At 47.9% G+C, this 13,533-nt stretch overlaps 2 long non-coding RNA genes across 2 annotated transcripts in view; one reads left to right on the top strand and one right to left on the bottom strand.

Annotated features, from left to right (window-relative positions):
- LOC138580815 (uncharacterized) overlaps positions 1–13,533 on the top strand; it is a 146,932-nt gene that overhangs the window by 32,354 nt on the left and 101,045 nt on the right. The window lies entirely within an intron of this gene.
- Positions 8,298–13,533, bottom strand: part of LOC138580814 (uncharacterized) — a 126,867-nt gene continuing 121,631 nt past the window's right edge. The window contains exons 3-4 of the long non-coding RNA XR_011304349.1: positions 12,155–12,274; positions 8,298–8,543 (exon numbers count right to left, since the gene is read on the bottom strand). This is a non-coding gene — a long non-coding RNA (uncharacterized lncRNA). The remainder of the gene's footprint in view (positions 8,544–12,154; positions 12,275–13,533) is intronic.

The raw sequence follows: 13,533 nt of genomic DNA, 5'->3' as shown, positions 1-13,533 counted from the left end.
ACTGACAATACGCCTCCCCACCTGATCTCACCCTTGTACATTTGCAGCACTACACACACCACACAAGGACACCAATTCACACCACATTCAGTCTCTCATTTACTCCATTCACAATGGCAGCCAGAGCCGGCCCGAGGCATGTGCCTTCTGTGCTGTGGCACAGGGCCCTGCTGTCAGAGGGGGCTCCGCAGGCACCAGTGCCTGCCTTGACTATCCCAGGTCACATTATTTTAAAGAGGGGCTATGCTGCTTCCTTGGACAATTTGAGCTTTTCTGTTAGTCCAAGTGAGGCGACTGGGTCACCTCCTAATCCCCTGTGATGCTCTTAAGGCAAATGCTCCCTCCTAGAGGCCCATCAGATGCTGCAGGCCTGTTACGCTCACCTGGTATCCACGGGGACGCCACCCAGCCAGTTGGTCGCTGGTGCCCTTCTCAATGATTCCCTGGTGTGGTTCTCAGTGGAATTCAGGCTGGAAATGAAGACTATGTTTAGGTCTAGATGACCAAGGTAAGTTTTCCCCCACCTCCCTTGTGATTTCAGCCCCCTCCGGGTTCTCTTCTCACCTTGTTATCGAAGTTGGTGGGCTCTCCATCCTGCTTTCTGAGCAGGGGTGCGTTGTCTTTCGAGGGCGCGTGCGGTCCAGTTACTTCACTGACAGCTGCCCAAGTAATGTCTTTCAGATAGGTCTTATTGCGGTTTATGGTGTTGTTATTTTTGCAAGCCTTTTCTCTGTTCGATAATGTCTCTTTTTATCTCCTTTAGGTGCGCGGAGCGTCCACTTGGCGAACTGGGTAGGCTGGTTCTCACCGATAACTGATGGTGCACAATAGCGCTATGATGCGGTAAGTAGGTGCTTTGCGCAGCGATGTCTTGTCTTCACTGACCTGTGTTTTCTCTTTTTCGTAGGTCACGGTGTGCTCCCAGCGCGGGTGGAGTTCCGGAGCTATGCCGGTCGAAAAGCAACCAGCCATGTAAGTCTCTAAGCAATTTGTGGTTGTAATGTCTCTACTACCTCCTTTAATGATGTCTTTCTTCCTTTCTCAGGTCCTTCGATCTGGGCGGCGAACCCTTCCAACAGAGCTGCCCAGGAGCTGCGAGCAGTGAAGGATGGAGATTGCAGGTAAGATTCTGCAGCTAATGATGTTCTTTGTTTTTTTTTGCAGGTCCGGATTTTGCCAGGCTCGTGAGAAAGCTGGACACGGTGAGCGTCACGTTGTTAGTAGCAAAGTAACGCAGAGCGTGTTGTCTTGTCCGGGTGTGGTTTAAATAGCCTCAGCAAAGTAGTCCAGGTAAAGTAGTCCGTAGGCCACCACACCCAAAACACTATACCGCATAGCTTGGTTCTAGGAATCAAGCCATGTGGATGCCTCCATGTTGGCTGAAAGCCTAAATAAAGTAGTTCCTTAAGCAGATGTCTTTCCCTGTTTATGAGCCTGGTGTCAAAGGTGCCAGGACTGGCCCCAAGAGGGCCTGAGAAGCAGACACCAGGCCTTATTTGCTATCCGAGTTCTGATTCCACCTGGCCAATGGGCTTGCCAGTGGGGATCAGGGCTGTGGGTCGTGACAAGGCCCCATCATTACTGTTTATTACTTTCCTTAATCTAGCCTAGCTTTTAAAAAACGAACGATGTATAGTTGTTTAGCCATTTATTTCCCATTATCACAAGCAATGTATACTACTGTGACCTAAACTCCTCCCTTCCATTCACTGCACCATTATCAAAAATAGCCACAGTCATCAGTAAAAACACTGCCGTTCCACACATTTCTCACATGACCTCATTCATTTCTAGTGACTCTTCTGCTACACATGTGGATGGAGTGAGATGCCTGATGTTCCAAAGAACTCTGATGTCCCACCTATTCATCTACACCTATGGACACCAGAACAATGGGCTTTCTCCTGCTTCCTGCCCTTCACACCAACAGTTTGTGCTTTGAAGTGGCCGTAGGAGTGCAGTACAAATCCTGCAAATAAAAATACAAATAAATACATTTAGCAGTTTAAAAATGATTACACCAATTCCCGAATTGATCACAAGTGCTTGCATTTTTTTAAAGATCAATAGCCCATTGATGCTATGGTTAGTCTATGGGGCTCTCACTACCTCTGCCCCTGCCCTACCACTAACCCTTTAAATAGAGGTAATTTCAGCACATAGAAAAAAGTAAGCTGATTCTCCAGACATTACATTCATACACAGAACAATATAGAAAGAAAACAATGAGACACACGGTTATGTAAAGAGAGGACCCTCTACTCATCAGCCTTGACATCTGTGGATCGGACACAGAGACAGGACAAAGAAGGAGCATGGACGCCCGGGTGCAAATTACAACCATCTTTAATACAGATTCAAGAGACAACTGGAAGGCACGCAGATCTGCTTCAGTCAGCTTGCTTTTATATGCTTTTCTCCAATGACATAATGCTTTAATATAAGCCACCCTTTTCTTCGATTGGTTGGCTTGCTTGTCAGTCACTAATTCTGGCAAGCACCGGTTGACTGACACTTAAACTGATAAGCTTGCTTTAGGCCCAGCCGGACACCATTACACATCCTTAATCGCCTGCCAAAAAAACAGCCCTTATCTACTTCTCGAGGCCCTGACAAATTAACTTGGCAGCTTATACTGTGAAAACCTTCATGGGGCTCATCTTATTTGTTACTAAGTAAGCAGCTGTTCTATCTAATTGGTAGCTTTCCCATGCACCGATCTGAGTTGCTATCAATCATGTCTGCTTTTCTTGCCAACATTTCTATATATACCAGCACAGACATACGTTATCTTCCAGTGAACTGATGCCAAAGAATTATTCACTCTCAGAGTGATTCAGCTTCTTCCTACCTGATCCCGAAGCCATTTTGTATTTTGGCATCCATTTTAGAATCTATCTCAGTCTGTACAGCCTAGCTGTTCGGCCACTCTACCAAACTGCGAACCAATCTACTTTTGTACATAACTCATTTTCTATCCAGTTTCCAGAATATATTATTAGATATTCATGATGTGCGTGTAATACCCAAGACACCCTCCACTCTGACCCCAAAAATATATTTTGCCCTATATGCACTCTTTCTTTATCTTCAAAAAGCGCTAAAATCCTGATTTTTTAAATACTGAATCCATTGAAAACCCTATCATGTTATCTATATTCAGTTTGAGGAGAGAGGGGTCTAATACCTTTCTACAGTTATAATAACCATGCCTGCACACAAATCAAGACTCTGTTCGAATGGTGGAGGGAAGGTGTTGAGGGATGCCGTGCCCCATCTTGACTAGGCAGCCATACAGCATACACTCACTCAATCACATACTCATAATTCACCCTTCATGCACGCATACAAACATCCATCATAACCATGAAAACACCCTCACTCACATGCATGCATGCATGCACATACACTTAAAAAAGTATTTATTTCTTACCTGCTTCCGATGAAGGACTCCTCTACAAGGTGAGCATCTGGCTCCCTGAGCTGCCCACGCTGACAGGGACTGAGAAGCAGGGGCTTTGCAGCCCCTGCTTCCTTGTTCCTGTCATGCACAAAAGGTCATCTCCATTACAAAGAAACTTTCCCATTGTCTCAGGAATGGATCTTTCATCCCACGGCGCAACAGGAACATGTCTTTTTGAAAGAAATAATTTCTTTAAGAAGTAGAGCTCCGACTTCTGAAAGAAACATTTCTTTTAGAAGCTTCTGGAGGCTGGACCCTGCCCCAGGACATAGTGTGGCGAGGCTCAGCGCACTGTGGGAGCTGCAGGGCCCCCCACTATGCCAGTGGTCTGTTACTACCACTCCCTTCTTCCCTTTTGATCTCACTGCAACCTATCACTCTTGTTTTAAAGCCTCTGTTGTCATGTTCCCATCATCTGCTACCACCTCTGCCACTTCTGTTATTACCACCACTTTTTGGCCCCTCTGATCCCACCCGCTCCTTCACCTCTGCCGATGTCACCTCCTCTCCTCTGCTGCCATCCCCCCTATCTTTTTCTCTCCCCTGCAGCGCTTTCCATTCTCTAATCTTATTTAAACATAAGCCCCCTTCTCCTGAATACTACAATCCTGATGAGTCTGTCTGGTTTATATATGGCCCTCCTTCCTCCACCCCAAGTGGGAGTTACAATGTCAGTTTCACAGACTAGACACACACTAGGGTTCTCTTATTAAGTCATTCTTTTAGGGATAAACTACACAGTGTTGCTAAAATAATAAATGCGGTTAAATAGAGGTGTCCTTCCGTGGTCCAAAGTGAAGGAACAGTGCTTAACAGTGCGCAACAGAAAGTCCCAGATGTTTTTTCCAGCTTAAATGCTACATCCAAATATTATCTTCTCAGTAGGTATCTACTCACTTTCTTCCACGATACGCCACCCAAGCACTTTCTCCTGCAGGTTCTTAAGTGCGGGTGTCCAAAGGATCTGACTCCCCTTAAATTCCAGACTTTTGAATATTCTGGTCCTCCATGGTTGGACATAACCTGGCCCCTTCAATAGTCTTTCCTTTGGATCGTCATCACTGGTCTACGCGAGAGAGGCCCCTGTTTCATCAGAGCATAGGAGGATGGCTACAAGGCCCAACAACAGGTTTCCTTTCCCAGCTACCTTGGGCCCTAGCCAATACCCTGGTCTGATATTCCTTGTTGCCATACCACAAGCTCGTACCTTTCACCATGCCTCAACCCCTTCTGATCAAGGTCCCACCACTATCCCACCCTGTCTGCCTAACATCCCTAGTCTTCAACTCTCTCTTCAACCTACACCCCTCTACCTTCTGTCAATTAATCTCCTCAGATTTGGCCATATCCTAGGTCACCCTGCGTTCATTGTATTACTTTGCTCAACCACCTCCACCTTGAACTCTCTAAGCAAGACCATCCTAACTCAACTTCCTTCTCTAGCTTCCTCTCCTTCCAACTGATGCAGTGCTGCCTTCTCCTTGAATTCTCCAACCACCCCCTTCTCTGCTCCACCTTCCTCTTTGACATCATCTCGTCTAACTCCTGATGTTCCACTACCTACCTCTCAACTTCATCACCTTCCTAATGCTTCTCATCAGCCACCTTGCTTCTATGATGTTTGTTTGTGTGTTTGTTTGTAAAAATGATCTCGAGGGCCATTTGTTTGAAACTTTTTTAACACATTTCCTCCCAAATTAAAAACGGGGGGAGACCCCTCTGCCTCACCAAAACCCTCGACCATAATTAAATACCTACACCCAACCACCCATATATATTTGTGAGGAAATGTGTTAAAATATTGCGAACAAATGGGCCTCGAGCAAATGGGCCTGCAAAGAAATGGGCTTGAACAGCCTCCTCCAACAACCTTCCCACCACATTCCTATTATTTCGAACATCTCCAACAACACTCTCAGCCTCTCTTTCTTAGCATTTTCAACCTCCTTCCTCAACTCCCTGGCTTCCTTCTTAACTTTAGAAACCTCCTCCAGCAATTCCATTTAACCTCCTCCTTAACCTCCATCAAAGATGTAGTGCCCAGCTTACTTCGAAATGTAGTGCCCTGCTCACTCATGTCCCTCCCCCCCTGTAAAATATAATCACACTTACACTGCACTCTGCTTTTCCATTCCCCTTTTCTATCTGGATTACTGCCTTTGTGCCCTACTGCAGCTCTATCCAAACCCCATCTGACCTCATCTCCAACAGCTGACCAACTGCCTGAGCTTAGACTGTCATAACCCCTTTCCTTGGTTGGCTATCCCAGTGACAGCCTGCAGCTATGGCTCAAGGGCGGGGCTCAACTGGGACTGGCTGAGGCCACTTCCTTCCTGTGGCACCATTGGGGGTGGCTCAACTGAAACAGAGGATATAAGAGGTGGGGCTGCCATTTTGGATTTCATTAGGATGCCCGGCCTCTCTCCCCCTGAGTGCTCTCTGCTGCTCTCTCCCCATGACTATTTCTGGGTGATTCTCTCCATCTAATGCTTGTTTTGTTGCTTGCCTATTTCCCTCGGGTTAGTTTGAATAGGATCAACTCCTTTGGAGAGGGAGAGATGCTGTCATTTTAATTTTTCACTTTTGCTATTACAAAGGAGGGTGCACTTTCTCCCCCCTTTTGGCAAGGGGATTGGTTTTCCCTGTGTTGTTTTCCCAGGGCTTTGAGCATCACATTTGTGGGTTGGTCCTCTCTCCCCCTCACCATGCTGTTGTCCTTGTGACACTAATTGTGGTTTCATGTTCTGTTTTATGTTTTCTTTTAATAAAACCGAGGGAATATGCAACATACAGTCCTCCCAGTCAAGCTCTATGGGAAGTGGTATTGTCTTTGCCCTCTAGGATTTGACTGGCAGTTCCCAATGATGGTCTCTCTAAGGTATCACTGGTTGTCTTATCTGGATCCAGGCCATTTTTTTTACTTGAACACAGAGGGGAATTCAGGGCGTTGTAGTTTTCTCTTCCGTTGGTTCCAATAATGATCTGGCTATTCGGAAATGGAGTTCTCCCACGTGGAGCAGTTGCCATCCAGTGAGCCATTTGACTGACCCCTACTCCAAGTAGGTGGTGCTGCAGTGATAAACCAGAGGGTTTCAGGGTTACCCCACTAGGCACCCCCGAATCCCGCCAGTGGACTGCATCCAAGTTCCTGCCTTATGCTGGTTGCACAGAGCTAAGGGCTTCTGCTTTCTCAGTGTGTGAATTCAACATTGGAAACATACTGGGTAAGCTCTTCCTGTCAGGTCATTAAATGATCTGTGAGCACGGGTGAACTGTTAGATCACGGGTCTGCAACCTTTAGTGCTCTCTATGTTTTAGACTACAACTCCCATGATCCATCACCATTGAGTATACTGTCTCGGGTTAAGGGGCATTGTAGTCCAAAACATCTGAAGGGCTAATGGTTGCAGACCCCTGTGTTAGACTGTATTTTTAGAAGAAGAACTTTCTGCCAATGGACAGTGACTTTGTGACTTTGTTTGTTCTTTGATACAAACCACGGTTGGAAAGACGCAGGTCTCAAACATTGCATCTGTGGGGCTCTGACTCATGAAATGTTCCCTCTATGTTGTGAAATTACTTGCCTGATGTTCTGGACAAAGTTTTCATAATCCTATAACCCAGGCTGGCAGTGTCTACTGAATGGAAATATTTTACTTCAAAGCGAAAGGTATTTTATTCATCCCTAAATAATTTGAAGGGTTTTGATTAGGGATTAAACCTTTTGGGCTATCCTGCTTTTATAGGTTAGAGATGTGGGAAGGAACTGGACTGCTAGGACTGGCCTGCACTGGGGCAATATGATTGTCCCCTTTTCGTGCACCATACACCAGGGCAAAGTGACCAGGCAGGAGATCCTCCCCACACCTCTCCCAGGTCTAACGTCCACTGGCTCATGGTACCCGTCCACTCACTTGTGGTAGAAGACACTGAAACAAAGAGAAGACTGAATAATGAACAGGCGAACGCCAAACGACATGCAAAAGAGCATCCCATACACCCAGGTGACCTAGGACTAATGCAGGACTGGCACCCCATGGGAAAGGTAGTAACTGCCTTGAAACAGTTCCACTGACTAACAAACAAACCAAATGGACTACAATGACCATGATGACCACTGAAAGCCCAGAAGGATCTATGGAACTCAACTCAGCGTCCCCAACACAGCAAACCAGTCGTCCCACCAACAGAAACAGTCAGACACCGCCCCAGGTATATTGTGAACTCATCACGTGATGTATATCCCACAGCAACTCCTGAAGATGAGCCAGCCTCTTCTTTGCACTTCCAACAAGCGGGAGCCAAGAGTTGAGGTGCCTTTTGAGGGATCACCTCTGCAGCTGCCACTGAGCAAAATACTATTAACACAGCCCTTTAGCCAGCTCCACCCTGACCCAGTGCAGTTTATTGTAACATTGATGGGGAATTGATGTGGAAGGCCTCCGCGCCTGTTTGCTCCCTGTTAGGTCTTGTTGGTGGCTGCACATTCGTACTAAGGCATGCACACAAAGGCCGCTGTGGATGAGGTAACATCCCCGATAATGAAGGCTATGACCCTACACTCGAGTGGAAGACTATGAAAAGAGTCTACAGAGAAATTAATTCCGAGCCGTTTAGTTGTGTTTCCGAAGCTGCAGGGAGAGAATGTAAACATCTAAGTGAGGGAAAAGTGTCAAGTGTGGGGTGAAAACATCCAGTTTTCTTACTAATTTCCTCCTCTCCTTTCCTAATGTGTATCACTGTTGAAGGTGGGCACCCAACCACGTGTCCTCACAAAATGCAAAAGTAAGATAAAACATCCCGTCAGGGAATGAGACCAAGAGAAAAGTTGCAAGGATAACAAACTTTATATAAAATAAAGTATGCAAGCAAAGCCAGTGAGCGCTCTGCCAAAAGTTACACGGGCAGCACATTATAACAAGTAATTTGGTAATAAATTATGTAATCACATACAGTACAGAATCACAGTCCGGATTTCTGGGGCCGCATGGCAGTCTGCTCTATAGGGGATGCCAGGCTGCCATTGGCCGGTGCTTCCCAGTCGATCGAGTGGCACATGGGTCTGCTGGGCTCATCTTTGCTGTGAAGGTCAAAACAAATGTGACAAATTGCTAACTAAGCTAAACAACAGGAACTGATAATATGAAAATAATGGCGAACATACAAGTCTTGGCATCAATGAGGGTACTTAGAGAAAATGGGCTAATATATTGCCAATCCGACCTTTACATTCAGGGCTTCATTGATACCGGGGTCCCGCTCCCAGGTGTCTCCCCCTGGGGGTTTGATGTACTATTTATGTTTCCTGATGTTTCATGATACGAACAGACAAGTGGTAGTTTGGGGAGAATATACTGCTTCACAGGATTAAGTCTATGGTGGGAGTTCTCGAATGGTCAGTGCAAGGGGGTCAGATGTGTATCAACATGAAAGAGAGTTGGGGGGCGTGGCCAACTGGCCATGGAATAAGACGTGCCTGAGAGAACTGCTCCGTGGATCCGACATTGATTCGTGAGCACATGCACTAATAATTGACAAGCATCTGCAGGAATGGAGACACGGATGTGTGAATGGGTCTTCTGTCATTACTATAAAAACCAAGGGAATCGCGCTATGCAACAGAAGAGAAATTGACTTAGAAGCATTCGGCGGCTCCGCAACAAAGTATCCAAGATGGCGGACAACAAAGGAAGTTCGGCCGCAGCAGTGGAAACAACGTTGCAGACCCGAGCGCGATGCGGATAAGGGGACACTGTCCCTCGGAGGTCGGGTGAATCAGTGCACCTGGAACGGAGAGCGGGGCCTACCGGCGAGGACGCGGAGCCACTGTGTGGGGCTTGGTGCGACGGGCGAGCCCAGGACGTGAGTGTGGAGGCTGTGTGTGTGTGGAAAGGTGGGGACTGGCATCTGGAGCTCGCGCGGCCCCACCTTCTGCACAGGACTGTCGGGCTTGCGGCTCCTCGCCGACCGTGGAGGGGTACCTCTAGACAAAGAGGCTTGTGTGTGGAGCTGAGGAGCACAGAGGACACGAGGGAGAGCAGCTACCGGGTGCTGGACCGACGGTTCCGGGATCGCAGGTCAAGAGCATTATGGATATTTAAACGCACCCGTACGTGTGGGACTGGTGCACAGAGGCTTGCTGCCTCAAATAAGTGCTGGCAATCAGATGGAATCGAGTGAGGGATTGGCGTCGCCTGACGGGCACTTTCCCTGCACGGTAAGCAAGGTCAGATGAACAGCGGCTGGAACAAAGCGCTGCCAGCACACAAGTGGATGCGCAACGTACTGGCCCCATGATAAGGCGCCCCTTGCTCTGTGCACACAGTAATGACCATTGGTTCAATCATAGCGGAGAGGCACTCGCAGCGAATAATGGCTGAGTGCAGGAGCTGCTACTGGTGAGAACCCTGAAGGAATAGCGTGAGCCCCCGGGCCCGCGGCTGCATCCACCCGCAGAGCGCTGCCAGGCGGAACGCAGCTGCTAGGAACAATTGATGAAAGGCAAATTGGGCGGTGTGGGATTCGAGGGAGCTGCACAGCGTGGGTAGTAATTAAGAGAAATCCCGACAATTACGAGCTGCACACCTACGCAGAACGAGGGAAGGAAGCATGGTGATACAGCAAAGTAAAAGTAACGTAGGAACAGCTCTTGAGCAGAAGCACTGGTGCGGCCCATTGAAATACCCTCACTCATAAGTACGTATGAGACCTGGAACCTGTGGCTAAACTCGGACTGTGGCGGCTACCGGCCATTGGAGGTACCAATTGAGCACCTCTTACAACCAGAACTGTACTATAGTGCTGACTGAACAAAAGTGCCAGATGCCAAGGGAAAGGAAAGGCCTTCTCGCTCAGGCTGCAATATAAGCCTTAGTGGCTCCACTGCCACACTATCCCTGAGGATACAATCTACAGGAGGCTGTAAGGCCAATAGAGAACATGGGAGGACATAACCCACCCGAAGCCATAGCTCAGTGCACTCGGGTCCACACAGGGCACCCCAAGATAACAGCCCAGGCCTGGAGTGACCCACTGATGTTACAGCGGAACAGAGTAATAGAATTGCCACACCAAGAACAAAGTAGCCTTGGACACTTGAGTCAGATCACAAGATGGCGGGGAGAGTGGTGAAGGCCAAAAGCAAACAACCTACGATGGATGCGTTTGCTAAGTCTTACGGCGGCGTCGACGCACACTGGCACAAATGCACCCATGGAAAGTCCCCTGGGGATCGAAAACCATCAGATACTAACGGCCATAACGGAACTAAGAGACTCATGGGGGATAGCAATGGCGGACCTGCGGACCTCCTTGGAGGCTAAAATAGATGCAGTGGGGATAGAAGTCAACCGACAAGATGTCAGGGCGCTGGCAGATAGAACAAGCAACTTGGAAAGTGTGGTCAAAACTAACACGGACACCAGCACTGATAATGCAAAAGAGGTCCACATACTAAAGCAGCAAATGGCCAACCTGGAGACGCGTGCAGAGGAGGCCGAAGGGAGAGCGAGACAGAATAACATCCGTGTGGTTGGCCTGCCAGAGGGAGAGGAAGGCCAGGACGCTACGGATTACGTGGAGAATATGATCCTGCAGGAAATAGGGGCCGATAAACTCTCACAAGGATTCACAGTGGAGCGAGCGCATAGGGCCCTCATGAGAAAACTGAAGCCAGGAGCCCCTCCCCGTGCAATAATTGCCAAGATATTGAACTATAAAGATTGCGAAAAGATTTTGGAGTACTTTAGAAAAGGGGGAACAATTGAGAGAGCTTCGACTACTATCGCAGCGTATCCTGATTATGCAATGCTGGTCCAGCGGCAGAGGTATAGCTATGTGGTGGTGAAGAGGAGACTGTGCAAGGCCGGCATCAAATATATGCTTCTGTACCCTGCAAGGTTGAACGTGGTGCACAAAAGTAGAATGTTCTTTTTTGACACCCCGGAGGAAGCTACTACATGGTTGGACCTTCAGGGCTGCCCGGAACGAGATACGGAACAAGCCCAAGAAGAGCAAGATAAGTGACTGAGACGTTCTATATATATTGGAATATCACACTGATGGGTATCCCAGTAGAGACTTGAAAGACACTGATAGACGTGTAAGAGTGGGCGGTGTTGGAGCCAGGTTATGATATCCTTGATACTGCTGATATGTAACTGACTGGAATATAGAGTATTGGATACATAAGTAAATTGATAACAGCATGCGGTTGAATTGAAGCAAATAGGAGCGGCAGAACACAGGCTCCTTACCCCCCAAGTAATAGTAAAAGTAGTAGGATAGCCATTAGGGCGACCTCACCCTGTTGAGCTTCGAGTACAGGCTATCGCCAGAAAGAGCTAGATGCGGGGGTGCCTGAGATCCAGGGATGGAGCTGGGCAACAGTTTGGGCAGGGGGGGGGGTAAAGTTGGGGAAGGCAAGGGAGGTGGGAGGGAGAGGGGTAGGGGTGTTTGGGTTGTTTGTAGTTAAGGGAAGTTTGAAGTGGGGTACGAGCCTATATAGACTGAGATGGAAATTGGAGCTGGACTGCACCGGTGGGAGGGGAGGGGGAACTCTAATAGGCCATGGGGGACCTTAAAGTAATTACTTGGAATGTCAGAGGACTCAATAGTTACCTAAAGAGGAACAAGGTCATGTTGTACTTACGTAGACAAAAGATAGACATTGCAATGTTGCAGGAGACTCACCTGACGCAAGAAAAGATGGAGATGGTGGCTTAGAAATGCAAAGGGGTTGTGGCTGGCTCATCATATTCTGCTTATGCGAGGGGAGTGCTCTTCTGGGTGGCGCCGCATGTCCCGTTTCAGCTGTTGCAGGAAAGGGCAGAGATGGATGGGAGGATGGTCATAATAAGAGGATTGGTGGAGAATAGGGAAATAATCTTTGTAAATACATACACCCCCAATCAAAATACGGCGGCATATTTCAGAACCTTGTGTACTAACCTAAGCATGTGTATGGGAAGTGCGGTGATCTGGGGTGGGGGCTTTAACTGTGTATTGAACCCTAGGGTGGATAGATCAGATGGGAAGGTTGATAGACCTGCCCCAGCTGCTAAAGCGTTATAGACATTGTTGGATGACTTTGGTCTGGAAGATGTGTGGAGGATGAGACACCCCCAAGAAAGGCAATACTCGCACTATTCCATCCCGCAGCAGTTGCATACGAGGCTGGACTATATCTTTGCTACATCGGAGGTGGTTACAGAGAGTACACAGGTGGAATATAAAGCAAGGGTCCTTTTAGACCACTCGCCCCTGATCCTCGGATGGCAATACAGCCCTCCTGAGACCAAGGATTCCGACATGGCACCTCCGGGTGGAGGCACTCAGGGATCCCTTTTTTAGGGAGGATATGAGGGAGGAGATTATAACCTACTTCGAGATGAATACTGGTAGCGTGGACTCGGCGGGCACATTGTGGGAGGCCTTCAAGGTTGTTATCAGAGGCATGGCCATTGCTAAATCGAAAGGCCTACAAGGTGGGATCTTGGCTGACCTACAAGAAACAGAAAGGGAACTGGAAAAGGCATTAGGAGGAGGAAGCAACACAGGGGGAGACATGGAGCTGATACTTAAACTGCAGCAGAAATGCGCGGGGCACTGGGAAAGACTGTGTAACGTCAACTATAAAAAATATATAGAGAGACAGCACGCGGGAGGGGATAAAACAGGAAGGCTCTTGGCATGGTTATAAAAGAGCGAAACCCCCAGACACACGATTAGAACAATAACAAGAGAAGACGGTAGTGTAGCGGATACCCAAGAGGACGTCAATCAGGAGTTTGTAGATTAATATAGGTTACCATATGGGGATGAGGGAGGAAATAGTCATGGGATGATAACTGAAACACTGGAGGACATAGGATTGCCAAAGATAAGCGCTGAGGAAAGAGAGGAGCTGGACGCACCAATTACTTTGGAGGAGTTAGCAGAGGTGGTGAGGCAACTGTCCACTAGTAAGACCCCGGGGGCTGACGGGTTCCCAAGTGAATTTTATAAAGTATATAAGGAGGAAGTGCTTCCCCCAATGTTAGAAATGCTAAATGAAGCGTTTGAGCTGGGAC

This window comes from Ambystoma mexicanum, chromosome 3p, assembly GCF_040938575.1.
Source record: "Ambystoma mexicanum isolate Mex_15411 chromosome 3p, UKY_AmexF1_1, whole genome shotgun sequence".
Classification (NCBI taxonomy): domain Eukaryota; kingdom Metazoa; phylum Chordata; class Amphibia; order Caudata; family Ambystomatidae; genus Ambystoma; species Ambystoma mexicanum.
This window is presented reverse-complemented; position numbering and strand designations above follow the sequence as displayed.